This window comes from Lissotriton helveticus, chromosome 2_1 (assembly GCF_964261635.1).
Source record: "Lissotriton helveticus chromosome 2_1, aLisHel1.1, whole genome shotgun sequence".
Lineage (NCBI taxonomy): Eukaryota > Metazoa > Chordata > Amphibia > Caudata > Salamandridae > Lissotriton > Lissotriton helveticus.
This window is the reverse complement of record NC_136059.1, coordinates 35425642-35452608: the sequence shown is the minus strand read 5'-3', so window position 1 is coordinate 35452608 and position 26967 is coordinate 35425642.

Sequence of the window (26967 nt, the reverse complement as noted above, 5' to 3'; positions counted from 1 at the left end):
GGTAAGACCACTTTAAAGGCTGTCCGGTCTGACGGCCTTTGTCAATTAAAGGGACATGTGCTGCCATCTGGGAACGGATTGGGGAGTGCACAGTTGTCTTGTGCATGGCTGCGTTCTCCCCTCCCCCACCCTGAGATGACTTGACATGATTTTCAAAGAGGAATCAAACTGCTTTCCCAAACCACGTATAAAAACCTTTAAGGCTTGTATATAGGAAATGGCTGTACCTTTCACATCCCTTCCTATTTGTGATTCAGAAAGGCGTGCAAAAGTCTGACTCCTAAGAGCCCTTTTGTGGTCAAAAGCGCCGTGATTTGGGAAATTGCAGGGTTTGTGATCGCAAAGGGACTTTGCACATTAGGACCTAAGGGCCCGATTCATAGAACTAACTTCAGACAAAATCCTAAACTTACTACCATTTTGGTATTCACAGAAGGCACTTCCTCATTTTGGTATTCACAGAAAGCACTTACTCATTTTAGTATTCACAGAAGGCACTTCCTCATTTTGGTATTCACAGAAGGAACTTACTCATTTTAGTATTCACAGAAGGCACTTACTCATTTTAGTATTCACAGAAGACACTTCCTCATTTTGGTATTCACAGAAGGAACTTACTCATTTTAGTATTCACAGAAGGCACTTCCTCATTTTGGTATTCACAGAAGGAACTTACTCATCGTCAGTGAGTAAGAAGTGCCTTCTGTGAATACCAAAATTAGTAAATGGTAGTAAGTTTAGGTTTTGTCTTAAGCTAGTTCTGTGAATTAAGCCCTTAGTTCCCATCATCACAATACATCAGACAATAAGAAACAATCAGATAAATGATTTCCCTGTCGTCCTCAAATAGAAATCAGACAACAGTGGATCTGCACTGAGGCAGTCAACATCACCCAACCTTCCACAAACCAGAACTGCTGACAAAGAACATCATGATGTCCTCTTTGCCACCAAAGTCTTCAATGCTCCTAGCACCACTGCATTCTTTTCATCTCTGAGAAGCTAAATATGACTTACATCAATATCGACTGAGTGACAACACTTTGTAATAAATTAATGATCTTCCTCATCAATAAAAACACCCAAAACAGACACTTTCCCACTGAAAACCCCCACAAAATGAACACAGAAGAAACAAAGCAACGGGTCGCCAATTTAATTCATATCCATCCCTGCATTGCCGCCACCACATGGGACATCACCAGCCGCATCAATGAAAGCTCTTCAACTGGCGATGTCTTCACCACACATCTGGGCCTGATGGCTGACTCATGTAAAACCCCACTCTGCACAACAATAGCAAATTTGAATTAATCTCAGCCACTTGTAATTGTTTGGGCTGCACTAAAACCCATCAGTTGTCTGCTGGTGGGGGTCACCCATATGCAAATTAACCTTGGCCCCGCCCCACGGGAACAGTCAAGCCTGAACTGCAAACCCTGCAAGTCAAACCAGCACTGCAGGCCCAGGTCCCCTTTGTACATAAACACAAACAACAACAGACATGTTTCAGCCTGGTTGAGCTTCATCAGGAAGGAGCTGCTTCAGACCTATGGCATAGAGATCACAGGATCTAAATCTGAGTATGCCTCTTCCCCATAGGGGATCACAGTGAGTGAAACATTTCATACTTGGGTAAAGTCTTGAAGTGGGGCATGAGTAATTTGCTTAAGGTTTGTTCCAGTCTCAAGTGGCACAGGAAGCAGAAAATCCTGGACTGGAATGCTTCCCTGAATAATTTTCTGCGGCAAAGAATAATTCAAGGGTACCATTCATTCCTCCCATCACTTTTATGTTTTTCTCATTTTGAGACTGGAATGGATTTGCTGTACAATAGGACACGTACACGAAACAAGGCCAAAGTGTGCCAGGAGTGGCTTGTTTCCATGTTGCCAAACTCTGGGTTTCCAGAGTGAGTCTTCTTTGCTCTCCCAGATAGGGCCTGCTGCTCCTAGAACATTGCCCAGACTCAGGCAGGTCCAGGAAGAGCAGACTGTAAACAAGTATTTAAAAGAAAGTATTAGAGATCAGATCTGATTAACAACACTGAGAGCAGGCAAGTGGACAAGCAGGAAAAAGGAGGTCTTGATGAAATAACCGCTCAGACTGGTCCAGAGCAAGCAGCAGAAAACACAGAGAAATCCCATTCACCACTACCTACTATTATGCTGTCTCTCTCTAATTCTGAACTTATTCCACCAAAGTGTACCCAGAAAATGTTACCTCAAACCAAATGCTATCTGACAAAAATATCTTTCTAGGGTGCTCTGTTTCTTACAGGAGCGCTGACAAGTTCATATCTTACACCCGCCTAGAATTACTCTACAACTCGTGTAAATATTCCTTCTAAACTACACATTACAAAGGCAACATTCTCACTCTCATCTTTTCAGTTTTACACTATTCCAGTTGACTGCTCAGATGTCTTCCCTGTTCCCTTTACATTCTTTTTTCCACATCAACCTTGACCAACAATATTTTGGTCATGAAAAGCGGATTCACCTAGTATACAACTATCACCTATCCTAATCTACAACGTATCTGTGTCTAAAATGAAGCACCTTGACCTTCTGGGTAAGGAGTGGCATGATGACATCATTAAAGTGAGCTGAATTAATGTTCATCGCTGAGTGGTCCACTCGTCTGTCCCTTTGTAGCTAAATAAAAATGTTAAAGCGAACTATGTTGGTTTCAATTCCTGTGCAACTCAAGAAGACTAATAAGAATTGTGGGAAATGAAAGTTGAATATTAAGATCTTATGTACTCCAAACATAAATACTAAGGAGAGGAAAATTATAAAGAGACCACATTATCAGCTTAAACTAAATTCATCCCAAACAAATCAATATCGCTCAACTCCAGAGCTATCTCTCAGGGAAGGATACCCCCCACCAAAATCTACAAACACCTGGAACTATGCTATGGTCTTACATATCTACATTAATCTGGACTCAATGATTTAGCAGCACAGACCAATGCATGATAATCAAGACCATTTGCAAGCAGACGTCCTCAAAGAATAGCTATCTTTAAAATCCACATGGAGCGACCTGATAAAAGCATCCATCGACCAGGTACTCTTTTACGGACTCTTTAAACACTGGACAAATGACTCTCATCTCCAGAAACACACATTTCAATCGAGACCTGTCCAACTAACGACATTCAACCAACCTCCCGTGCTATGGAAAGGTCTGGAGAAATAACATGTGTATTTGTAAAGCGCACATTCACCGCAAAGGGTATCTTGGAGCTGAATAACAGATGTTTATTGTTACCCAACTTAATGGTACTCATTTTATCGACCTCTGAAAGATGAAAGGCTGACTTAACCTACCAGTATTTGAACCTGTGACCATGCGGTTCAACACCGGTCCCTTCAGTGGACGCATTACTCCACCAAGCCACCAGACCCGGCTTAGAGATGCACTGCAAATCTATGGAATACCAGAATTGCCGGGGAACATCTGTGTGCAAACTACCAATCTGGGTCCATCCTGGTTTCTGCATTGAACAAGTCATAGTAAACGTCCTGGATGTTGTGCAGCACTGTTGCTATCAGTGGTACAAGCAAGGGGTACAGGCCATTGTACCATTGCCCACCAGGTGCCCTGGGGTACAGTCTGTTCAGCCTCTTCTAACTGGGGTTCTTTGCTGTCATGATATCAGACACAGTCCTTGTATGAGTGAGTTGTTTCACATTTGCCTGGATGGGTGAGTGGGTGAAGGCCAAACATCTGTGCAGACCAACAAGGCGGAATCCTTCAGGATGGATTATTAATGCCCATCTTGGACACTGGAGCAAAACACATCTCCTGTCCTTCTGATCCAAGACAGGTTGTCTGTATCAGTGGGGTAGGTAGCTAGACAGACTGTAGCTGCAGCTACCCTGACAGGTAAACATCCCCCTCCCATTCCCTCTGTGTCTGGAAATTTCCCACATCCATGTGGAATGTCTTAATCCACTTCCAGGAGTCCAGCTGGGGATGCTTGCCCTCCCCTCGGATCATCACAGAGGAGACACACCCCCGGGATTGGGAGAGAACCCTAAAATGCAAATTCAAAGAGTGAAGACTCTCTGATTGGCCAGGCATGGCCACCTGGAAGGATGAGTACTGCCCCCCTCAGAAGGTACTTTGCTGATGGATCAGACTTCTCAGTAAGGAGGTCACGTACACAGCGCACGCGAGAAGAGCACAGCAGCCCCAGGAGCAGGACAGCTGCTCGGTCTTAGACTGGTTCTGTCAGGGACATCAGAAGAATGTTGTTGCTGCACTTTCTAATTGCAATAAATTGCAAACTGCACAGTTGCTTTTGACAGCAGCAGACAACCAGGTGCATGAGCACAACCAAGGCAGTGGGTAAGTCCTAAACCACATGGCAGCCACATTCCATTTAACAAACCAATGTGTTGTGTGGTAACTGAAATGCCACTGCATACCTCCTGGCTTTGACTGGGAAGGGATATGAAGATTGAGTTTCTTGAAGCACAAAATCCATAGACAAAACCAGGAGCAGCAGAGACCAGGTGGAGCCAGGGGTAAATAGAAAACTGTTGCATGAGAGCGTAGAGTAAACCACCTCAGGAGCAACAGCTCCGATAGTTGCAGAAAAGTATTGCTCCTCTCTGGCCACGTGGACTCCGAGGTGACAGCGGAACCAGAAAGAAGCAAGAAGTAGGAACCAGTTGCCTGAGAGTGGCCTCTGGCTGGAGTCCTTTAGCAGCAGGTTAGGCGGGAGCTGTTGACATTAGCTTGCACTTGTCTTATCTCTGCCTGCCAAAGATGGACTTACCGACTGTGGGGGCAAAGTTAAAGGGACTGAACAACGACTATAAATGCAGCACTTCCATCTCGTTTATCCTTCCCTTGGAGGTTCGTCCATTCCTCTTTTGGTGACTACACAAGGGTCTGGTTGGGGTTATTTGAGGCTGTCGACTGAGCGGTGCTTTGCTTGTGTGTGACACGATCTTTCCCTCGCTGTCTTCGCTATTCTGTCATGACGGCTGTGTCCTTTCTCTTTTCTAAAGTGAGCAAGGCTCTGAGGGATGGAAAGCCAACGTTGCTCTCAGACTTCATCTGTGCTGCAGTCACATCTTGTTTATTTTGTCTCACTCAGTCCAAATGCAGGTAGATATGGCGGGAGGGCGAGCCCCTTCATTTCCAGGAACATATTTAGCTTCATGATCTTCATGATGGCCGCTGTTAACCATCTGGGTGAAGTAATTCTGGAAAACCTCTAGAGGGCGGACATTGTGCCAATCACAAAAAAAAAATTCACATTAACTTTCCTAGTGAATGCCAATGGCGCTGTGCTCTCAGGCAGCTCACTGAAGGAGCAGAACAAGGTTTGCACCATGCCACAGAAATAGATGATGGCCTCATTAATTAGCAACAGAGACTCAAAAGTAGATGGCCCAGGTTGGCAAAATTCTGTCAGTAAAGTACCCTTGGGCCCTGATTTAAAGATTGGTGAACACAGCACTCCATCACAAACTCAATGGGGTATTTTGTCTGCCAAACTCTCCATCCGCCGCCTCATTTAGAGAGTGGACGACCATAAGGTTTCCGTCAACAGAGCCCCTGTTGCCTCCATCAATGGAAATCTTCCTCAGATGGCCCTATGGAGTAGCGGCTGTTGGATGACACTGCTCGTCCTATTCAGGGGGACGGTGTGATGTCAGTTTCATCACTGCCGCTAAAAACCTGGCGCTGATGCACAGAAAAAGCAATAATGACACTCACACCCTATTAGAAAAAATCTCCTTCAGATGGCAAAGGAGGAAACAAGCATTTTTTCTACTGTATTTGTCTGAACGGAGAATGAGAGCTCACTATTGAAGATCAGTCCCAGGTTGCGTGCTTGATCCATCAACGTAGCCGTACACATTACACGCACAACCACGAACTGCGCAACCACTTCTGGTGAGCAAACGTTACAAGTGGGGTGATTATTTATGATGTGCAAGGATGGAATCCAGCTAACCTGGCAGCCATCTTGGAATGACTACTTAGTTGGAGTTGGCCAAGAAGTGGGGCAAGGAAATGATGGTATGAGAGAGTCCCTTAGCTCCTAGTAGTGAGGTCTGATCACATTAAGTTGTATTATTTTTTCAGGTCAGCGCTTTGAGAGTTAAATGAGTGAATACTGTTCAAGGATCCATTGATATTGTTTTGTGTACATTAGTGTGGGTTCTGAGTGAGCACCTTGGGTGCCTTGTTTAAGCGATGCATGACTCAGCTCTACGTCTGTTTGGTACAGTGTGAAAGAGCACGCCTGGGAGCTCTGGGCATCTCTTTGGCATCTGTGGCAGGTCTAGGGGCACCGTACTGGTGCTGGGAGCATTGATGGCCCCGCTTCTGCTGCTGGCACGAGTGGTACATCATGCAGATGGCATTAGCCCTCCTGCTGTTGCTAGCACACACAGCATGACACTATTGCTGCTCGTTGAGCGCCACACATTGGTACCGATCGCTTTGGGTGGTCCTCAGAGGGAGCAAGAGCGGATTATTCTTGTGCAGGAGCACGGGAAGTCTATATGAGGACAGCTATGTGTGTCCCGGCACAGCAACAGAAGCTCTGCACTAACAGATCAGCACAGTTGTTGACCAAGCAAATGCAGAATTACCTAAAGATGGTGTATTTGTTCTATCTGTTGCCTCCCCTGGTTTAGGACTACTGCACTCAACAACTGGTTCTTTATAAGAAAGATCTGCGAACGCACTCATATCCGGTACTAGGTGGGACCTTGTATTTCTTGCTATATCTGTACAAGCTACGTTGTTCTTCCAGGATGGTACTGCGTGCCTCTCTCTGTATTGCTGCACTATGATGCTATGATCATTGTGTACTTTATTTTGTTTGTTATTTGCAAAATTCAATAAAAAACCTTTTTAAAAAACAAACAAAAGATGGTCCACATAAAAGAGGCTGACCTAAAGGCCTTCTTTGTATACAGATTTTAAATCGTTTTTTGATTATGGCGTTAGCTTTGGCATGTGCTAAAGTTGTCGATTGCCAGACCTAAAAAAGAAATGAGATTTGACCCTCAGGTATGGAGGACTTCAGGGCTTTCAGTTGTGACATCTCAATAGGACTCAATCTCCCACAAAGCACTGAGCGCCAGTCCATTGGGTCACTGGTTCCGAAGAGGAGAGGCACTGTTCAGCACTGTGAGATGCTGAAGGCCAGAAGCAAGCATCAGCTTTCCTATTATGTCGATTGGGGTCTCTGATCAGGTAGGTGCGGGGGAGGAGGCGGCTGAAGAGGGGGTTCCATGGATGTATCTGAGGATGAGGATCATGTTCTGCAAAAACAGCACAGTGTTAGTGCACTCTGGAAGGACCCTTGCCCCGTCTTTATCCTTTAGGACATTTAACCAGGGGAGAGGAGAGCTCATTGACTACCAGCCGACACCAGTGCCCTCTGGTAGACCTGGTGGATGCAACCCTCTATAATGCTCATAGTCACAATCAGTCAAGTGTTTGCCACCCAGTGTTGGCACACAAAGTGCTGGATATCCTTGGACAATGGATTTGTGCTGATTGGCACTCATCAGCAAGGACCAATCCATTGGGTTGTGGGAGCTTGCAAGCAGCTTTCAATGCCAGGCTCTGTACCAATCCAAGCACACAGGTGCCTACCAAAGTGAGCCGATGAATATATGACGTTGCAACGCATGCATTTACAACGCGGTCAGTACAATGACAGCGCTGTTAACACGCATACTAGTACAACACAAGTCATTACAACAACTTGCTGTAGGGGGCGCTGGAGTTTGGAAGAGTATAATTTACTATTCCAACTCCAGTTTGTGCAACAGTAGGGAAGGTATTGGATTGCAAATCCAACACCCAAAGCCCCCTACAGCCCCCCTTCTGTAATTGCACCTGTTGGTTTACTAGAACCCTTCAGAGACCCGCTTCACACCCCCCATGGCTTCACTCCGCACCCAAAGGTTCCGCTTCTGATATTACCTGCCCTTCGGAGAGACCGTCCCAGTCCTGGGTATCCTTCGGCAGCAGCGAGTGGATCAGATCTATCCGCTCCGTGAGCGAAGGCAGAAGCAAGGAAGCACCGATGGACAGGGTCTCCTTCACAGCCTGAAAAGGAAGCAGGGAAAGAGATCAGACCTTCAAAGCAAGGAACACTGATGAGAGTGACATTCAAAGCAGGGGAGAGTGATGGGAGCTATGAGAGAAGGCAGGAGTAAGGAATCACGGATGGACAGGGTCTCCTTCAAGCCTGATAAGGAAGCAGGGAGAGAGATCAGACCAGACAGGTGTGCACAGGTACCAGTGCATAGGCAGGGGGCGAGGAGCTAAGGTATGGGAAGGGTACAATGGTATAGGTGAGTTGAGGAACTAGCGCATAAGGCAGGGGTAAGGTACTTGGATACAGCAGGGATGGTGGCTGGGGTAAACAAAAATATATATAGTTAGGAAAAGCAATGAAGAAAGGAAGATGGAAACAATGGCAATGGTTTGGGAGAGACCCTTAAAAAACAAATGAACTGTAGACACAGGGGTGGGGAAAGTGTACCATGGCTACCTCCTATCAAAATGAAACAAGGCATCTCCATGATCCTGGAACAAGATATTGAAAGGTCTTTTGTGGACATGAAATGCCTTCAGCAGGGTGAATGAGAATCCTGAGAATGCCATTGAATTTGGAAAAAATCAAGAAACAGTTTTTCTCAAGAATCACATAGAGCCCATAGGACAGGAGCACGGGGAGGCGTCAAGCTCACCTGGTGGAGGCGTCGAGCTCACCTGGTGGAGGTGTCGAGCTCTCCTGGTGGAGGTGTCGAGCTCACCTGGTGGAGGAGTCGAGCTCACTTGGTGGAAGAGTCCAGCTCACCTGGTGGAGGCGTCAAGCTAACCTGGTGAAGGCGTCAAGCTCACCTGGTGGAGGCTTCCAGCTCACCTGGTGGAGGCGTCAATCTCACCTGGTGGAGGCGTCCAGCTCACCTGGTGGAGGCGTCCAGCTCACCTGATGGAGGCGTGAAGCTCACCTGGTGGAGGCATGAAGCTCACCTGGTGGAGGTGTCCAGCTCACCTGATGGAGGCGTCCAGCTCACCTGGTGGAGGCGTGAAGCTCACCTGGTGGAGGCGTCCAGCTCATCTGGTGGAGGCATCCAGCTCACCTGGTGGAGGCATCCAGCTCACCTGGTCGAGGCATCCAGCTCACCTGGTTGAGGCGTCCAGCTCACCTGGTCGAGGTGTTACAGCTCTCCAGCTCACCTGTGGAGGCGCCCAGCTCTCCAGCTCACCTGGCGGAGGCGTCCAGCTCACCTGGTGGAGGCGTCCAGCTCACCTGGTGGAGGGGTGAAGCTCACCTGGTGGAGGCGTGAAGCTCACCTGGTGGAGGCATCCAGCTCACCTGATGGAGGCGTCCAGCTCACCTGGTGGAGGCGTACAGCTCTCCAGCTCACCTGTGGAGGCGCCCAGCTCTCCAGGTCACCTGTGGAGATGTTCAGCTCACCTGGTGGATGGCTTCGGTCACCGGAGTGTCGATCATGCTGAAGAGCAGGTTCCGCAGGGGGGCAGCCTGGGAGCCCAAGAGCGAGGCACCAGTCCCCATGAGGTGAGCCAGGGACAGGTGGGTGGACAGCAGCTTCAGGCACAGCAGGACAAACTGCTGCTGTTCTCTGAAAAATAGAGGCAGGGGAGTTAGGTGAACCTGGAGATCCTCTGGCCAAAGAGGCCAGTATGTGAAGAGAGAGAACACATGAATGAGGAGCAGTGTGGTGGCATGGTATAATCCATGGCACAGAGCACGCGCAGCATGGCCTTTATGGACAGCATCATGACACATGTCAGAGCACATCAGAGTACGTCATAGCATAGCGAGTCATATGGCGTTACGGGGTGATAGTGCAGTCTTGGAAGTGAGATTGGGTGAAGGTTCTTGTAGGAACCACGAAGGAGAGGACAGATTGGAGAGGAGAGGAAAAAAGTGAAAGGCATAAGTAAACGAGTGGGCGACTCGATGCATTGAAAATAAAACACGTAAAAGAGAGACATAAACACGAAAACGGAAGTGACTCAGATGGGAGGGGTCCAGAGCAAATTCTGTCCTGTTTTAGAAGATGAGGATGGGTGACTTAGGTGGCTTTCAATCAGTAAAGTTTTTAGATTTTTAGAAAAACACACAGCAGACGTCATATACGCTGCACAATACTCTATGCGTTAAAATTAAGAATTATAAAAAAGACCGACTGATGTGTTTCTTCAAAGATATTTTCTGTGAAACATTTGGAACCGGAGGGGTGCTCAGCTTGGCACCCATGACAGGAACGGATCAAACCAGGGACCACAACACGTCAATAACGTCCTCACATGATCCCTGGTTTCGTTTGTTCCTGTTGCAGCCACTAGACCAATCCACAAAGTGGGTACAGTTTTTCTGGGAGAAGTGTGGGAATGCTGGGTGGTAGGAATGTTGTGGCTCCCTGCAGCTGCCACAACTTCCCCCCCCAGAAAATGGATGATTCTAGCCAAAGTTAAAGTTTGCTTTGCATACCACCCTGGATGCATTCTGGTGTTTTCAGAAATGTCTGGGTTTAGTAGGTTTCCCAGTTTGTCAGCTGACTTCGTGCCTGAATAGTGCAGCTGTTCAGCATAGCAAGTGAAAGGAAATTGGTATCTACCCTCACTCTGCCAGTCCTTTATGTCCAAAAGAATCAAATGTCAGGACAGGCTCAACCTCATTATTTCTTGAAAAAATATCACTGGCATCCAGTGAGCTTTCAGCTCCCCAAGGGGCAGATTGGGAGCAAACCCTCATCTGCCAGAAATACTCTATTTCCCCTTTTGGGGTGGAGACATGGCCAGATGCCAGGGTGGGCTGTCTTTTTTTGCCCCAGTAAAATCCTTGTTGTCTAGAGGGCTTTCTACTCCGGGGAGGGGGGGTACAGTCTGGGCAAACTATCTATCATACCCCCAGAGAGGGGGACAGAAAGACTATAAGGCCCTTTTTGGGGTAGAGACATGGACTGATATCAGGGTGATGTGGCCCACCCCTAACACTTGTGTTATTAGCTGTGGTGAAATTCCTGGTGTCTAGTGGGCTTTTCTGCCCCCATCCACCCACCAGTGGGGCAATAATATTGTGTTGCCTCGTCTGGGGTGAATGTAAATGTAAATAAAGGCATGGGCACGTGCCAATTGGGGCTTCCCCATTCCTTTTTTATCTAAAAACAATGCCTGGTGTCTAGTGGGCTTTATGCCCCGTGGGGTGCACGGGGGCTGCAAGCACAACATAGCCCCATTTGGTGTGGGGGCTAGGTTAAGCCACGCCTACCCCTTGTATTTTCTGCCATGCAAAAGTCCCTTTACATCTAGTGAGCTTTCACACCCCCTGGGGCAGATAGGGGAAAACACCCCAAATACACCCCTAGGGGAGCAGAAACATTTGTTGCGCCTATCCTGGGTTAAGGCATGGCCTAATGCCTGGGTGGGCTGCCCCAACCCCTTCTTTTTTACTTTTATTTCCCTGGTGTCTGGTGGGCTTTCTTCCCCATCAAGGGGTAGATTGAGCTAAACTCCCCCAGTCCAGATTGATGTAACTGTTCTAGGGTGTGGAACCTGCCTGAATGCTGGGTGGGTCACCCTCCCTTTTTTACAACTTTTTTTCTCCTGGTGTCTAGTGGTCTCTTTGCCCCCGAGGGCAGATTGGGGTAAACTCCCCAAATCTGCGCCGAAGGTGGGCAGAAAGACTCTAGTGCCTATCCTGGGGTGTGGGCAGGTCCCGGTGCCTTGGTGGCCTGCTGCACACTTTTTTGTAGATCTTTTTCCCTGGTGTCTATTTGGTTCTCCAACAGGGAGCAATTTTGGGGTAAACTCTCAAATCGACCCTCAGGGGGGAAGGAAAATGTTTGCATGTGTTCTGGGGTGGGGTTCCTTCCTGATACCTGCATGGGCTGCAGTGGTGGCTTCTCCTCTAAGGTGGAGGAGCGTTTCCCCACTGCTCTCAGAGCAGTGGACAAAGGAAAAAGGAAAAATAAAATGATAATAACACAATATTATCATTTTATTTTCATTATAGGCTATGGGCCAGGTTAGGGAGCGGCGAGGCTTGGGTCGCAGGGAGGAGGAAATATGTATGCACCATAAGTGCGCATGACAGTCTGGCTGGCCGTCTTGGGCTGGCCAAACAGTCATGCGCACTTAACATTTCTCCACCTGACTGTGTTGCACAGCCAGGTGGAGAACAGTCCCAAGACTCCCAGGCACTGTCAGAGCAGCCAAACAGGCGGCCCAGACCAATCACGATGCTCCTGACATGCTGGTGACAGCAGCGTCATGATTGGCTTAGGGGAGCCTATGAGCTGCCGGGAGCCAGGAAGAGAAGAGGACAATCAGGTAAGTGAACTTTTTAATCTTTTTGATCCTATGCCTCACCACTAGCAACCGCCACTGGTGGGCGGCTCTGACCCCTTCCATTTTTTTTTAACTTTTTCCCCCTGTTGTCTAGTTGGTTTTCTGCCCTCTAAGGGGGCAGATTAGAGGCAAAGTTCCCAATCCAACCCCGGAGAGGCAGAAAGTCTGTTGTAACCGTTCTGGATGGGAAGCATGGCCCCATGCCAGGTCCGGCCACTCCGACTCTTTTGTCTTTTTTTCCTGGTATCTAAAGGGTTTACTGCCCCAGAGAGGGCTAAATTGGGAGTAAACATCTCCAATCCACCTCCCAGGGTGGACGGAAAGAGTGCTGCACCTATTCTGCGGGCACAGCCCAATGCCTGGGTGAGTCACCCCTTCATTTTTAAGGCCTTTTTCCCTGGTGTCTGGTGGGCTCTCTGTCCCCTCCTCCCCGTTTGCAGATTGGGGATAATCTCCTCCATGGCTCCTATTCTTGGGCGGGAACACTGCCGATAGCCTCCATGTGCCACTCCCACCCCTTTCTGTTTTTTAACTTGTTCCCCCTGTTTCTAGTGGGTGTTCGGAATGGTGCAGATTGAAGATAAACTCCCCCAATCCACCCCTGGGGGCAGAGAGACTGCCGTACCCATTCTGAGGTGAGCTGCATTTGACTCAGTTTCCAACTCCATCCTCATCCGATGTCTCCACGAGGATGGAACTGTGGACCGGCACTCCGATAGATAACGTTGTTCCTCTCAGGATGTACCCGAGCAGTCAGCTGAGCCCCCTACTCATCCACTAGCTCCAATCTGATCTGTGGCATACCTCAAGCCTCCTATGATAGCCCTACCCTTTTCAACAGCTAGATGACCCCGCTCGCCAACATCATCAGTGCTCATGAGCTCAGAATCATCTCTTATCCTGAAGACACCCAGCTCAGCCTCTTCCTTTTGGTGGACACCTCAAAACTCAAGCCAATTTCATCAACTGCAAGTACGACGTTGCGAACTGGATGAATAACAACTGCCTAAAACTCAACACCGACAAAACTAAGTGGTCATCTTAACTAAGTGGTCATCTTCAGAAAAGGCACCTCTCCGTGGTCCTCAGCCTGGTGGCCCTCAGAGCTAAGACCGACACTCAGCCTGTCCAACTGGGCAGGCAACTTATGGATCAAAATCAGCAAACAAACCTTGATCTCCAACCAAGCCAACAAGGTTGCATCCAGCTGCTTCTACACTCTCAAGATCCTCAAGACAGGCTGGACCCCTGAAGATCTGTCATGCATTAAGCCGTAATCACCAACAGAGTGAACTACGGCAATGCCGTCCATGTTGGCATCAGACCTCAACTCACCAAGAGGCTCCATGGTATGGATAACACTGCAGCCAGAGTCACTCTTAAACTACCAATCTGCAAACATATATCCAAACACCTCAAGGACCTTCACTGCCTCCGTATCCACCAAAACACCCTCTTCAAACTCTTAAGATATGTACAAGGCACTACACAATCAAGGTCCAGCATCCTTTAACAGCTGCATCAAGAGCCAGACACCTGCGCTCGGCCTGCCTTCTCCGTGTTCTTCACATTGGCCAAGCTAAAGCTGGGCGCAGTGCCTTTCCCTCTCTGGCCCCCATAGCCAACAATGATCTCTCCTTCCAGCTCCATCTTAGATTTCTGCAAGAAACTGAAGACAGTGATCTTCCAGTAAGCCCCAGACATGACTGCACATCTCATTCTATAGGCACCAGGATATCCACCTGGGTAATATGAGCGCTGCACCGATTTGCAGAGCTTAACGTAACAAAGATTGTTGCGTCCATTCTGGGGAGGATTCAGGGCCCAAAGCCGGAGGGGCCACCCCACCCATTTTTGGGCCAGTTATTCCCAAACTCCTAGTGCACTTTCCGCCCCCTGGGGGTGGGCATTCAGAGTAAGCACACAGGGGAGAAGGAGGCAGGGCAGGATGGGTGATTTTTTCTGGGGGGAGCATTTGACCATTCATAATGTACCAGGGTGTACCGTACTGACCATAGTGAATATTGAATCGCTTAAATGAATGGATATTAAATCCTTGAAAATTGGACTGCATTTTACTGTTAAGTGATGTTTCAAAAAAGGAATTAAAGATGCAAAGGCTGCATCTACAACAACAGTACAGGGCCTTACTAAAGTGATGGTAAGGACAAGCCAGGGGCGGCCGCCAAAGGTGCACCATTTAAAGCGGTGTAGCAATAAGGTGGTCTGCCGCTACAGCACAGATCTATAAATAGGATCTATATTTCTAAATGTGTGGATGGACACGGTGGTGTGCATTCTGATGAAGTATTTAGGTTCCCTGCTCCCACCATCCTGGCTGAAGGGGCAATGTTCTGGTGCTCTGGGAGGAGGCCCCCACACACATTATGCAGGGTTATTCTTGCATTTAGGAGATAGCTCATGTCTCTTGGCCTAGGTGAGGCTCTGATCTGTGGGGGCTTTGGGCCCTCCTAGCTGTAAAGGACATGGTCTTGGGACCCTGGTGATTAACTGAACAGGCAGTGCCCAGGATGATGCAAAGCGAGTTCTTACTGCCCTTACCTGTCAGACTTGAAGGGTCCCAGTGAGGGTGTTTTGTCCACAGAATAGGAGAATCTTTCCAGGAATGTTCGGAGGAAGGTAAAGGTGTTTTCGCTGAGGTCTACACAGTACGGTCTGTGCCAGGACACCATCTGCCTGCGTGTGGGAAGAAGCGAACACCAGTGCATGTCATTCATGTTTGCTGGGACACCATCAGCATGCACGATAGGAGGAAGCGTACACCAGCACAGTGTTACTTATGCTGATAGGACAGCATCAACATGCACTATCAGAAAAAGCTTACACCAGTACAGTGTTACACATACACGCTAGGACACCATGGACATGCACTAAAGGGAGACGTGTACGCCAGCAACATGTTACTCATGCCTGCTAGGACACCATCGACATATACTATAGGAAGACGTGTACACCGGCATCATGTTACTCATGCCTACTAGGACACCATCTCGATGCAGTTTCGCAGTATGCTTACACCGGGACAGTGTTACTCATGCCTGCAGGACACCATCTGCCTGTGCGTTGTGAAGAAGCATATTCTAGCACAATGTTTATTTTGCCTGCTAGGACACCTATCGGTCTGCATGTTGGAAAGAAGTATCCATCAGGACAGCCTTACAATAGCATCAGACATGTAGTTGCTATGGGTGTGTTATAAGAACAGGATGCAATTTACCTGGTAGTTTGCATTTGGCCGTCAAGGGGACCCTGCGTCTGCATGTGCATCAAGAGGAAAGAGGGTGAACTTTCCTAGTTTGCATAGCGGGAGCGGTCTGAGGCCCTCATCTATCTATTCCTAATCAATGAGACAACGTCTAACCTATCAATGCCTCCAGCCCTCTGAGTACCATTTGTTGTAGATAGTAAACTGGACAACCCACTTTGACTCTATGCTTGGCGGTTTCCCTTTCCTGACGCTGTAGGGTTTCTCTGCTCTCCATTATTCAGGGGCCTCATTTAGTGGTCACCAAGGGCTGCCACTGCCACTGTGGCCTACCCTGGCTACCCCAGCACCACCTTTGTTTCGAACGCATAGGGATCGCCTTGGAAAGAAGCAAATGTGGTTCAAAAGTGTAGTACAGCAGTCGCCTTTGAGAAACATGGAGCTAAGTCCTGGCATGGATGCCCTGTAATGATTGAGCATCACACCTCATTCAAGGAGTTCAACGGGCCCGGCTCACAGAACTAACTTAAGACAAAATCCTAAACTTACTACCATTTTGGTATTCACAGAAGGCACTTACTCATTTCGGTATTCACAGAAGGCACTTACTCATTTCGGTATTCACAGAAGACACTTACTCATTTCGGTATTCACAGAAGGCACTTACTCATTTCGGTATTCACAGAAGACACTTACTCATTTCGGTATTCACAGAAGGCACTTACTCATTTCGGTATTCACAGAAGACACTTACTCATTTCGGTATTCACAGAAGGCACTTACTCATTTCGGTATTCACAGAAGACACTTACTCATTTCGGTATTCACAGAAGGCACTTACTCATTTCGGTATTCACAGAAGGCACTTACTCATTTCGGTATTCACAGAAGGCACTTACTCATTTCAGTATTCACAGAAGACACTTACTCATTTCGGTATTCACAGAAGACACTTACTCATTTCGGTATTCACAGAAGGCACTTACTCATTTTGTTATTCACAGAAGGGCACTTACTCATTTTGTTATTCACAGAAGGCACTTACTCATTTTGGTATTCACAGAAGGCACTTACTCATTTCGGTATTCACAGAAGGGCACTTACTCATTTTGGTATTCACAGAAGGCACTTACTCATTTTGGTATTCACAGAAGGCACTTACTCATTTTGGTATTCACAGAAGGCACTTACTCATTTCGGTATTCACAGAAGGGCACTTACTCATTTTGGTATTCACAGAAGGCACTTACTCATTTTGGTATTCACAGAAGGCACTTACTCATTTTGGTATTCACAGAAGGCACTTACTCATTTTGGTATTCACAGAAGGCACTTACTCATTTCGGTATTCACAGAAGTCAGAACTCCTAACTTTAGGACTCCTAAATGCCTTCTGTGAATACTGAAAGTCTTAAAGTTGGGATTTTTCTCAGTTTAGGAGTTGTGAAGTTAGGACTCCTAACTTCTGTGAATACCGAAATGAGTAAGTCCCTTCTGTGAATACCAAAATTAGTAAATGCCTTCTGTGAATACCAAAATGCAGTAAGTTTACAATTTTGTCTTAAGTTAGTTCTGTGAATCGGACCCATAGACAGACACGAGCACAAACGGCAGCATTCATGACCATGCAGTATCCAAGCATTAGTACTATATGTTTATCTGCTAGAGCTGTGAATCCCTATGTGGCAGGCCATTGACCTTGGACCTGGTCATTAAGCGTTGACTACAGGCTGACCAGTGGGGTGTGCCTCACCTGCTTTAGTGATTCTATGGCTTACTCGTCTTGGCTCCAGAGCCTGGGGCTTACCTGTCCATCGGCGGTGCAGTCCACGCCAGGCTGTGGGATGTGCCTGCTGTAATCTGCTGGATGGGACGGTTCTCCAGCCCGATGACTCTCCGGGGCTTGGTGATGGGCGTCGAGGTGTGGCCCTGTCCGCACTGGCCCATGGCGTTGTTACCCCAGGCATATACCTCATGACCTAGGAACAGAGAAGAGAACTTGGAAGCAAGACCCTGAGAGGTGCACAAGTAGACCAGTGGTGCTCTGCGGTGACAGAGGGGTAAGTGCTGGTGAAGATAGAAGAGGGAAGCTTTGACAGGCAAGGCACTGGCTGCTACTGCCACCTGGGGCACAATACTCAATGCCTAGGTGAGCGTTCTCTTAGATATAAGAAAGTGTGCGTGAGGCACAATGCCCTGCCCAGGTGAGTGCAAAAGAAACAATTGATGGACAGAACGCTGGACAATGCAAACATTCACCCCCAGTCACAAGGATCTGGGTTTAATCTATCATTCTTTTGCTCACCACACCACCCCAGTTTGGACCCAGCCATATGCAAATCAGTCTTGACCCTGTTCCAGGTGATTGTTCACATTGTTCTAAGTACGTATGGCACAATGCCCTGCCCAGGTGAGTGTTCACATAGTTATGAGTAAGCATGCACGGGGCTCAACGCCCGGGTGAGTGTTCACACAGTTTTGTGGAAAGCATTACCTTGGGAGAGGGCGAGGCAGTGGCTGTCTCCACAGGAAATGTCGATTATTTTGATGGCTCTCAGGTCCTCGATTGTCTGCGGTCTCAGGACCATCACTTCAGACGAGCCACATCCGAGGCAGGCGCCCCAACCCCAGGCGAAGACCTGCAGTGCGAGGAAGAGGCAGAATCAGTTAGCAACAGATACTGGGAAGATTCTGAATGGAACCAGAGAGAGAGAGCGAGACAGGAGGAGGGAACAGAGAGAGCCAGAGAGAGCGAGAGAACAAAAGAGCGAGAGAACAAGAGAGCGAGAGAACAAGAGAGCGAGAGAGCAGTGAGAGCAAGAGAGAGCAGCGACAGTGAGAGAGCAAGAGAGAGCAAAGAGAGAGTACGAGACCAAAAGAGATAGTAAAGAGAGGAAGAGAGCAGAGAGAGCAAAAGAGATCAGAGAGAGCGAGAGAACAGAGAGAGCTAGAGATAGCAACAGAGAGCAAAAGCACAGAGAGAGCAAGAGACAGGAGAGAGAGCAAGAGAGAACAGAGAGAACGAGAGAGCAGAGAGAGACAGAGAGAGCAACAGAGAGTAAAAGTGCAGGGAGAGCAGAGAGAGCAAGAGGGAGCGGGAGAGCGGCAAGAGTGAGAGAGCAGAAAGAGTAAGAAAGTGAGCAGAGAGAGCAAGAGAGATCAGAGACAGCCGAGGCAGCAGAGAGAGCAAAGAGAGCGAGAGAGCAAAAGAGAGCAGAGGAAGCGAGAAATCAGAGAGAACGAGAGAGCAGAGAAAGCCAGAGACAGCAACTGTGAGCAAAAGTGCAGAGAAAGCAGAGAGAGACCAAAAGAGATAGTAAAGGGGGAGAGAATGTGGCCTAAAGGCTAGAGCGGTCGACCTCAGAGCTGGGGAATGGGGTTCGAGCCTCGGCAGGGACGCCCAACATTCTGTGATTCTGGGCAAATCACTTTGGGCCATATGTATCAAGCAAATTCGCATTTGCAAAGGCCGAAATGCGCAGAATTTCGGCCTTTGCGAACGCGAATTTGCTAAATGGTATGTATAAAGCAAAATCTGGTGCAATTGCATTTAAGGAATCGCAAATTTTGCTATTCCTTAAATGCAATGTATGAAGCAAAATTTTTTTACAAAATGTCTTTAAGGAATCGCAAATAACCACCAACTTCTAGTTGGTGGTAAGTTGCGAATTCCTTGAAAAATGCACATTTTTGCATTTTTGAAAGTGCCATGTGACGCACATACATGGCCTTAGGGCATGTATGTGCGCTATATGTGCATCCATGCATATTTCAGGGGTGCAATAGGGTGTCCTTTGGACACCCCTGCATCCTTGAAATTATTCTCAATTTGCGATTAGCAAATTGCGAATCGCAAATTGAGAATAACTTCCCATTCATTCCTATGGGCCTCCTGGCTCATAGAAATGAATGGGAAAGTATTCCTTATTTGCGATTCGCAATTTGCAAATCGCAATTAAGGAAATTTAAGAAATCGCAAAAAATATGTGATTTTGTACATACATACCTATTTGCGATTCTCAAATAGCGATTTCTTAAAAATCGCTATTTGAGAATTGAAAATCAGGTTGATGATACATATGGCCCTTAATCTCCCCGTGCTTAACAAAAAAATTAATGTGTCTGTCTGTAATGTAACTGGTTCTCATGTAAAACGCTCTGATTCCTTCGGGTCTAGTTGGCGCTATATAAAACTCCACAAAAAAAAAAGAGCGGGAGAGAGCAGAGAGAGCAAAGGAGATCAGAGAGAGCGAGAGAACAGAGAGAGCTACAGACAGCAACAGAAAGCAAAAGCACAGAGAGAGCAAGAGAGAGCGGGAGAGCAGAGAGAGAGTAGAGAGAGTGAGAGAGCAAGAGAGAGCAAGAGAGAACAGAGAGAATGAGAGAGCAGATAGAGACAGCAACAGAGTAAAAGTGCAGAGAGCGCACTAGAGAGCAGAGAGAGCAAGAGGGAGCAGGAGAGCAGCAAAGGTGAGAGAGCAAGAGAGTAGAAAGAGCAAGAAAGTGAGCAGAGAGAGAAAGAGAGAGAGCAAGAGAGATCAGAGAGAGCTGAGACAGCAGAGAGGGCAAAGAGAGTGACGGAGCAAAAGACAGCAGAGAAAGCGAGAGAGCAGAGAGTGTGAGAAAGCAAGAGAGGAGAGAGCAGAGAGCGACAGAGGCAGCAACAGAGAGTGAAATCACAGAGAGAGCAAGAGAGAGCAGAGAGAGTGCAAGACCAAAAGAGATACAAGAGAGAGGGAGAGAGCAAAGAGAGCAAAAGAGAGCAGAGAGAGAAAAAGAGAGCAGAGAGAGCGAGAAACAGCAACAGAGAGCAAAAGCACAGAGAGAGCAAGAGAGAGCAGAGAGAGAAAGAGAGAAATCAGAGAGAGCAAGAGAGAGGAGATGGCACGAGAGAGCCAGAGAGAGCAAGAAAGAGCAGAGAGCGCGAGATCATGCGAGATAAGAGAGAGTGTGAGAGTAGAGAGAGTGAGAAAGCAAGAGAGCAAGAGAGCAGAAAGAGCAGAGAGAGCAAGAAAGAGCAAGAAAAAACTGAGAGAACAAGAGAGCAGAGAGAGCCAGAGACAGCAACAGAGAATAAAAGTGCAGAGAGAGAAGAGCGAGCAAGAGGGAGCAGGAGAGCAGCAAGAGTGAGAGATCAAGAGAGCAGAAAGAGCAAGAACATGAGCAGAGAGAGAAAGAGAGAAAGCAGGGAGAGTAAGAGAGATCAGAGAGCAGAGACATCAGAGAGAGCAAAGAGAGCGAGAGAGCAAAAGAGAGCAGAGAAAGCTGGAGATCAGAGAGAGCAAGAGAGAGCAGAGAGTGTGAGAAAGCAAGAGAGAACAGAGAGAGCCAGAGACAGCAACATAGAGCAAAATCACAGAGAGAGTGCAAGAGAGAGCAGAGAGAATGCAAGACCAAAAGAGATACAAGAGAGAGGGAGAGAGCAGAGAGAGCAAAAGAGAGCAGAGAGAGCAAGAGAGAGCACGAGAGAAAAGAGAGAGTGAGAGAGCAAGAGAGAGAGTAGTGAGAGTGAGAGAGAGAGAGAAAGAGAGAGGGGGAGAGCAGAAAGAGCAACAGAGAGCAGAGAGAGCAAGAAATAGCAGAGAGAGCAAGATGGACCAACAGAGAGCGAGAGCACAGAGAGAGCAGAGAGAGTCAGAGGGAGAGCAGGGAGGTTTGAGAAAGCAAGAGAGACCCAGAGAGCAGAAAGAGCAAGAAAGAGAGCAGAGAGAGAAAGAGAGAAAGTAGAGACAGCAAGAGAGAGGAGATGGCACGAGAGAGCCAGAGAGAGCAAGAAAGAGCAGAGAGCGTGAGAGAGCATGAGAGATAAGAGAGAGGGAAAGAGCAGAGAGTAAGAGAGCAGAGAGAACAATAGAGAACAGAGAAAGTGAGAGAGCAGAGAGATTTAGAGAGCGAGAGTGCAAGCTAGACCAGTGAAATCGAGAGACCAGCAAGAGAAAGCAAGAGCAGAGGAAGACTTGACAAATCCAGAAACAATCTGCAACTGATACAGAGAGGAGAGCGAGTGAGACCTAGACATCGAGAAAGAGAGGAAGCAGACATGAATGATGCTATCGACCACCCATGCCCGTGATACTTAATGCACCACCACCGGCACCCCCCTTGGTGCCAGGGGGCTTAATCATAGAAAGGGCCCCTGGGAAGCGATGGGGGTGTGCACTGTGTGTGAGCCCCCAGGGCACTCTGGTGCAAGAGAAGGGACTGCAGATGCTTGCGTGGCGTCTTCTGTGATAGAGATTAGGCCAGTGCTAAATGTGAACCTTTGCATCCCAAGAGGGTGTGTCCTCTGTCTCATGGGGTTGTGGCCCAATGGGAATGAAGGAGTCCGTTGTCTTAGCAACCATGTAAAATGTGTAAATGTATTTCGATTTATATAGCGCACTAATCACCCAGGGGTCTCAAGGCGCTTGCTTAGGGAACCCGTCCTGGTATTCCCCTGTGAGATACCCCGGCAGGGTATTCACAAGGTGAAAGCCAGGCATCCCGCCGCGAGGGGCCGTAGTGGAGATTAAGCAAGCTATTGCCCAGAGTCGCAGAGTGTGATCCCGTGAGTCGAGTAGGCACCGGAGCGAGAATTGTCGAGACCGTGGAATTTTTGAGCCCGAGACCCGCCGAGGCGGGGAATCGAACCCAGGTCCACGGCTGATCTCAGCTTCCGGGTCTGCCGCCTCTAACCACTGAGCCACGCTTCTCCACCATGTGGTATTATATACGTGGACGCAGAGGCAGAAGCTGTCAGAAGGTACACTGAGGGTATGCCACCTAAAGGTGGTGCAGGCAGTGTGTGCCCCTGGAGCGGGCCCCTTGGAGGGGAGACAGGAGTCCCAGGGACCACCAGGGATCGCACTGCATGTGATGCAGTCACTCACTGCACCTGCCTACAGGGGAATCACTGCTGGATGTATGACATTACAACGCATGCTTTTACCGCGCATGCCTTTACATCACAGTTTTTACAACGCATGCTGTTACAATGCATAGTGTTAAGGGGTGCTGGATAGTGAATAGTTTAATTTACTATTCCAAATCCAGTCCCGGTGGATAGTAGGGAAGGTGTTGGATAGTAAATTAAATCCATTCCCTATCCTAGAGCGCCCCCCAGTGCAATGCGTTGTATGACATGTGTTGTAATAGTTGCGTCGTAAAGGCACTGCGTGGTAAAAGTTGAGTTGTAAAGGATGTTTCCCATCTCTGCTCCTCCTTCAACACTTAGGCCAGGTTCCTGGCTGTACATTGAAAGGGAGATGTTTTTACACCCCTTTAGCCCCCTTCCTTTCCCTCCCTTCACTCTCTGACCCATGTTGACACACATCAACAAATCCATCTCCTGCATGAGGCAGCTAAGCTATTGGTGAGTTAGGTGTGTTGGGGGAGGTTGCTTTATGTTTGCATTCGTGGGCCTGTCCCTTCTCATCCAGGGACTGACCATGGAACACAAAAGGGACCCCCTGCTACCTCATTTAATCCCTTAACCGTGGCACGAATTTTCCAGCTGTGCGGGAGAATTAATGAGTGGGCGGGGCTGCGACGTTCAACGAACGTGCGCCGCACCAGAGCGGTAGTGCTTGCGTCGGCCATTGGCCACAGTCAGCAAGGGTGCCAAATTTCTCTGCCCACACCCAGGGAGCTATTCTAGCAAAGCCGGGCTATGGGTGTATAGTCCCAGCCTGTGCATGATTCTCACAGTTAAATGCACATCACAGCACGGAGCGGGCAGTGCGCGTGATATATAGTATGGGCACAGGTGGCTACCATGCTTACATCTTCATTGAACCCCGCTGGGCATCGTGCTACTCATGGAAATTCGGTTTGGCTTGGCTTCTGGCCTTCTGAATCTGACTGTTGCTGCTGCAGGAACATCTTAAGGATTTGGGGGTTTCTTAAGGATTTTGGTCCCAGCCCCACTACCTTGGGTCATCCTTCACTAGGAGCAGAGCTGTGAGGAGTGGGTTCTGCTGCATATGCCGCTGTACCTTGACGCCAGCTGAGCAGCGCTACTTTTATAGTGTGGAGGAATCAGTGATTCATTGGGGCTCTGGGCACTCCCACTTGTACTTGTATGGATGCATATTCCAAGTCCCAACAGATCATACACTTCGGATGGCACTATTTCAAGGACCTTTTTTGGATCCTCTGCAGATACCTCCTCAAGTTCCTGGAATGCTTGTTCGCAGTTTTATTCAGAAGCGGATTATTGAATCCAGCGGATTACCTGTTAAAACACCCATGACCCTTTATGCTGGCTGAGACACGGTTCACCCTTGAAACAGAAAAGAATATCCAAAGGGTTGTCGGACAATCCAGACCTCTGCCAATTTCTCACAACATCACAAGTCCATCACTGTATACGACTGCTTAAAATTTGCCACAAAGGTAACTGAGAATGGGACCCGGAGAACTTTGCTATCCTGGTATTCGCACTATGGTGCTTGACAGGTACGTGATGGCTGTCACTCAGAATGGTTCTTGCCTCCATGGCAATCCGCTGATGATCCTGCCAGCCCTCACAGGGTGAGGACCACTGTTGGCCCATACCAGACATCAGGGCCTGGCTACGGCTAAGTTGAAGCTCAACACCAAAGCAAAACATAGAGTGGGTCACCTGTGCACTCCTTCTGCGTCTTACCACTGTTCATGCCCTGAACACCTGGAGGCGAGAGGGCACAAATCCGTGTCTGCCTCGGTGGACCAGCGCTGCTCTGGATTACTAGGACACTCTTGCTTTCCTGAAAAGAAACCAATGGCAATGCAGTGCTTGCCGACAGGCCTCACACTCTACATTCACAATGGGTAACTTGATACCTCTAACAGATCACCGCCTTAGTGGTCGTTTCCTGGCCAAACCCTCTCAGTATCAAGTAGAGCAGCTTAGAAGGCGCTTTGTGAGTGTAATCAATCAATCAATCAAGAGTATTTGTAAAGCGTGCTACTCACCCGCTAGGGTCTCAAGGCGCTGGGGGGGGGCTGCTACTGCTCGAAAAGCCAGGTCTTGAGTTGCTTCCTGAAGGAGAGATGGTCCTGGGTGAGTCGTAGGTGGGTGGGGAGGGTGTTCCAGGTCTTGGCCGCCAGGTAGGTGAAGGGTCTTCCTCCGGTGGTGGTTCTGCGGATCCGTGGGACGGTGGAGAGGGCGAGGCTGGCGGAGCCGAGCTGGCGGGTTGGCGTGTAGAACGTGAGGCGGTTGTTGAGGTATTCGGGGCCCATGTTGTGGAGAGCCTTGTGTGCGTGGGTGAGGAGTCTGAACGTGATCCTCTTGCTGACGGGGAGCCAGTGCAGGTCCCGCAGGTGGGCGGAGATGTGGCTGTGTCGGGGGATGTACAAGACGAGTCGTGCTGAGGCGTTCTGGATGCGCTGGAGTCTTTTCTGTAGTTTGGCGGTGGTCCCAGCGTAGAGGGGGTTCCCGTAGTCCAGACGGCTGGTGACGAGGGCCTGGGTGACCGTTTTCCTGGTTCCAGTGGGGATCCAGCGGAAGATCTTACGGAGCATGCGGAGTGTGTTGAATCAGGAGGAGGTAACGGGGTTAACTTGCCTGGCCATCGTGAGGGAGGAGTCAAGAATGAAGCCCAGGTTGCGTGTGTGATCCGTGGGCTTGGGTGGAGGGCCCAGAGCAGGGGGCCACCAGGAGTCATCCCAGGCGGAGATGGATGGGCCGAGGATGAGGACTTCCGTCTTGTCTGAGTTCAGTTTCAGGCGGCTGAGCTTCATCCAGTCTGCGACGTCTTTCATCCCTTCGTGCAGGTTGGCTCTGGCAGAGGTGGGGTCGTTGGTGAGGGAGAGGATCAGTTGGGTATCGTCGGCGTAGGAGATGATGCTGAGGTTGTGCTTGCGTGCGATGGCTGTGAGGGGGCTCATGTAGATGTTGAAGAGGGTGGGGCTGAGCGAGGAGCCTTGAAGTACGCCGCAGATGATCTTGGTGGCTTCTGCGAGGAAGGGCGGGAGACGGACTCTTTGGGTTCTGTCGGAGAGGAAGGAGGTGATCCATTCCAGGGCCTTTCCTTGGATCCCGGTGTGGTGGAGGCGGGTTGTCAGGGTGCGGTGGCAGACCGTGTCGAACGCAGCCGAAAGGTCGAGCAGGATGAGGGTGGCGGTTTCTCCGTTGTCCAGCAGGGTCCGGATGTCGTCGGTGGCCGCGATGAGGGCAGTCTCGGTGCTGTGGTTCGCTCGGAATCCAGACTGCGATGGGTCGAGGGAGGCGTTCGTCTCCAGAAAGGCTGTCAGCTGTTCATTGACGGTTTTCTCGATGACTTTTGCAGGGAAGGGGAGGAGCGAGATGGGGCGGAAGTTCTTGAGGTCTGAGGGTCTGCGGTGGGTTTCTTCAGGAGGGCGCTGATCTCTGCGTGCTTCCAGCTTTCCGGGAAGGTGGTGGATATGAAGGAGTTGTTAATGATGTCCCGAAGTTTGGGTGCGATGATGGAGTTGGCTTTGTTGAAGATGTGGTGTGGGCAGGGATCAGCTGGGGAGCCCGAGTGGATGGTGTGGGTGGTATCTTCCGTGCTAACCTGAGTCCAGGCGCACAGGGTGGTGGTGGGGGGGTGTAGGTTCGGTGGTGGGGTACGAGTTCTGAGTACCGAAGCTGTCATGTATGTCGACGAACTTACGGTGAAAAAAGGTGGCCAGAGAGTTGCAGAGGTCTTGAGAAGGCATGATGTCGTTGTTGCTGGCGTTGGGGTTGGAGAGCTCTTTCACGACATTGAAGAGTTCCTTGCTGTTGTGGGTGTTGTTGTCCAGTCGTTCTCTGAAGGATGACCTTTTGGTGGTGCGGATCAGCTGGTGGTGTTTGCGGGTGGCGTTCTTGAGGGCTGTCATTTTATCCGTTGACTGGTTGTGGCGCCAGGCTTTCTCGAGGTCATGGAAGGATTTCTTGGAGTCTTTGAGATCGTTGGTGAACCACGTGGCTTTCTTGCTGTTGAGGTTGCTGGGAGGGTTTTTCAGTGGAGCAAGGGTGTCGGCGCAGTCGGTGATCCATCGTGTGAGGTTGCGGGCTCCTTCATTGGGGTGCGTGGTGTTGGTGGGAGGGTTTAAGCTCAAGGAGGTGGTGAGTCGGTCGGTGGTGATCTTGCTCCAGCATCTTTGGGGGGTTTGTTGAGGGCGGTGGTGGGTCGTTGTTTTCCTGAAGTTGAAGTGTACGCAGCTGTGGTCGGTCCAGTGGAGCTCGGTGGTGTGGGTGAAGGAGATGTGGTTGCTGGAGGAGAAGACGGGGTCGAGCGTGTGGCCGGTGTAATGGGTGGGGGTGTTGACCAGTTGCTTGAATCCGAGGTTGGCGAGGTTGTCTAGTAGGGCGGTGGTGTTGTTGTCCTGGTCGTTCTCCAGGTGGAAGTTGAGGTCTCCTAAGAGGATGTAGTCGGGGGAGGCGAGGGCGA